At 39.2% G+C, this 3,435-nt stretch overlaps 1 long non-coding RNA gene across 1 annotated transcript; it reads left to right on the top strand.

The window, feature by feature from the left end:
- Positions 1 to 547: 547 nt before the first annotated feature.
- LOC107833023 (uncharacterized) lies at positions 548 to 3,272 on the top strand. The gene is made up of 3 exons (XR_001658739.1): positions 548 to 1,266; positions 1,380 to 1,414; positions 2,876 to 3,272. It is a non-coding gene; the product is annotated as an uncharacterized LOC107833023 (long non-coding RNA).
- The last annotated feature ends 163 nt before the right edge of the window (positions 3,273 to 3,435 follow it).

Genomic DNA, 3,435 nt, shown 5'->3' with positions numbered 1-3,435 from the left:
GAGGTAGATAAAGAGATGAAAGCTCACTCACTGAAAATGATGAGGGACCAAAAGATTATCAGTGAACTTGGAGTCGAGAAGGACAGTCTCCAAAAGCAACTCACTGTCCTCCAACAACGGTACTGTAGCTGTGAGGTTAATTATAAAACAGAGCTGGAAAATCTGAAAATGGAGCTCCAAGACAGAGATGAACTAGGACCTCCAAGAAGAAAAGTGGCCAGGCATCAAGAACCAAACGGGGAAAACTACACTATCCCTGTAAAATCCATTTATGACACTGCATCCACGGATCTGAAACATCTATTAGAGAATATTGAATTTCCTGATGAATCTCCCAATGAGCTAAATGACTTCGTAAATGAGATGCTGAGAAATTCAAGCATCCTTGATCCCGAAGCCATGGAAGTGACAGACCTGTGTGTGGAAACTCTGTCAGAGAAAAAGGAAAGCCAAGATCCTGGGTGCTCCGGTTCCACTAGATTTTCAAAAACCATGTAAATTAGGGTGATTGACCAATCTAAATTGTCCTCAACAAATGTAGTATTAATTTCTAGAAAATTTTATTTGTGAACAGTTTAAATCGGAGAAACAAACAAAAAAAAGAGTAATTTGTGATGAGAAAAGCAAGATGATTGTTTTAGAGGACCAGTCCTGATGGTTCAGAACTGGTTCATGTCAGTCCTGAACCATTTCCAAAACCTCAAAATACATCCCAGATTTTGGACCAAAAAAAATGTTTAGCACGGTGATGCAGTGGTTAGTGCTGCATCTTCACAGAAAAGAGATCTTAGTTCTTAACCAAGTGCCTCTTTCTGTGGGTGTTTGTTTGTTCTTCTCGTGTTAGTGGGGGTTTTCTCTGGGTGCTCTGGTTCCCCCCAAAATTCCAAAATCTTGTAAATTGGGGTTATTGACCAATGTAAATTGTCCTCAAAAAAGGTCATTTCTGGAAAAGTTGAATTTGTAAACCGTTTGGATTGGAGAAACATAAAAAGAGTAACATCCAGTGAGAGTTGAACTCTCCAGAGGTTGCCATTTGTCAACCTTTGCTATTTGTAACTTCAAACAGCATGAAATTACAATAAAAATAGGAACCCCTAACAAAATAGAACATTTATTGATTCAGTTCAGTTGTGTATTAGTGCTATACATGTTCAGCTTTCTGCCACATTATGTTGTGTTTTGTTCCTTGGAGGCTGAACTGAGGACCAGGGGCTACAAACACTGACCATGGAAAGAAAACAGGCTCAGCACTGAAAGACGCATGAAGTATGAAAACATTAACACCAGGCTCTTGAACTTTTGTTAAATAAACACCTCACCAGCTGTAATTGCTTAAATGTTAGTTTTTAAGATATTCCTGTTTGTTCATGTACCTCTAGACACAGAAGATGGCCTCCTGGACTCATTCTGGGAGGTATTACTTACAGTACACTAGAAGTTCCTACTGCTGGGGCCACAACCACAGCAAAGACATTTTTAACACACCTTACTGGATTCAGAAATATCTCACTGTGAACTACAAAGTCCATATGGTCCACATCAAGTCAGGTCTTGGGTTGTTTTGTGGTTTGATTCAAATCTCATTATTATTACTATGTGTTCCTTCGTCTGTTTCTTTGATTTGTTATGCTCATTGTATCAAGTTATTTGTCTGTATTAGATTCATTTTCCTAGTTACCCAGTTTCTGTGCTCTCTCTCACTCTGTCCCATTTTCTCTCTCTCTCCTCTCACACCTGCAACCCGTTTCCAATCAGCCATTTGTTCAGTAATGAAGCTCCCCAGTATATCTACAACTTTTTTCAGCCACAACTGTGGTTGATTTTTAGATATTTGGTGAAGTTGATGGGTGGTTAACATCGGTGGGTAACATTGTCTTCACATGTAAGTTTTGGTCAATCACCCAAGATTAAGGAAATTGGGACCTATTTGTTGGTGCTAAGTTTTAGAGATTTAGAAAATTTCAACTGAACTAAACTAAAGTCTATAGTGAAATATTTTAGTTTGAGTAACCTACAACTTATTAGTTCATGGGTGCTGTTTAAATTTAGTCTGTATTTATGTATGTATGGGGTGAGAGGTGGGGTACACCCTGGACAGGTTGCCAGTTTGTTACAATACAACACAGAGATACAGGACGAACAACCATCTACACACACACACTCACGCCTCAGGACATAGACCAGTTAACCGTAACGTCATATTTTTAGATTGTAGGAGGAAGTCAGTGGATGTGAAACACAAACTCCTGTAATTTCTCCCCCTGTTTATGATCAGGCATGTAGATGAATACCTCTGTTGTTTGTTAATTTTCCACAAGGTGGAGACAGCAATCAGTTCTCTGATTTGTGAAGAACTAATTCTTTCGCATGCCTCTCATTAGCTCTTGTTGACAAATACACATTAAAACACTGTTTTTATTTTTATGTGTTTCATTGACATTTTTAATCAACTTTCAACAAAGCAACAGAATAAAATATTTTTTTTCATTTTGGGGGGATGTTGCTGTGTAGTTGTTAGAATTTTTAAAAAAAAATTATGTTCAGTTTTTGCAGCCAAATGGAGTCACTGCAGTTTGAACCCTAAATGTGAAAGAATGCAACATGAATAAACAAGTGGGTATGAAGGAAATTAGAGTCAGCTGGTGAGGCTGGCTGCCAGAATGGCTGCGTGGCTCACACAAACTTACTCTTGAGGCTAAGTGGAACTAGAAGCTTCTCCAGAACACAGATTTATTGTATTTTAGCTTTAATAATCGACCCAGAGCTTTATGAAGAAACAGGCATACGAGCTTTATTCTCGTCTTTAGGCATAGATAGAAATGATCAAACTGTTTAAATATTTTTCTGTTTTGTTTTTTTTTAGTTTTTTTTTTAGTCGAGGTAGTTCCTCATGCAGAACGTGCAGCAACACGCTCACCTCTCCCGTTTTGGCTCAACAATATAGTGACTCAGTTTGCATGGAAACAGCGAGCGGATTTACGAGAATTTGTTCCCATGACAAAGATGCCTGACAACTTTTCAGAGCCGCGGCCTCTGAGTAACAAAAAGCTTATTTGTTCCTGATGGGAAATCGGCCCTCGCTCCCACTGCCAGGCTGAGTCCACCAGCAATGAGCAGCAGTGAGGACGGAGGAGGGGTCGGCATGCTAAACGCAACCTTTGTGTGAGTGCAGCTTTTCCCAGAACATGTCCAGTCTGCACTGATGAAGTCTCATAGAGGACTTAAATCAGTAGCTGGCTGCTCATTCTGACATGGTTTAAAGTGTAATACAATGAAGTTGCTCTTGTGGTTTGTGCCAGCAGTGACAGTTTATGATATGGGCTGTTGTCCAGGGCGGCATCAAAAGAGATAGAGCACCCAAGAGCTAGAAAATAAAATATATCTTTATCTCATTCTTTTTTACTTTTTTTTTTGTTTTGCACCATGTAGTTAGAG

The sequence above is a fragment of the Poecilia formosa genome, unplaced genomic scaffold (assembly GCF_000485575.1).
Source record: "Poecilia formosa unplaced genomic scaffold, Poecilia_formosa-5.1.2 Scaffold309, whole genome shotgun sequence".
Classification (NCBI taxonomy): Eukaryota; Metazoa; Chordata; class Actinopteri; order Cyprinodontiformes; family Poeciliidae; genus Poecilia; species Poecilia formosa.
Note: the sequence above shows the minus strand (reverse complement) of the source record. Positions and strands in the feature narration are given on the sequence as shown.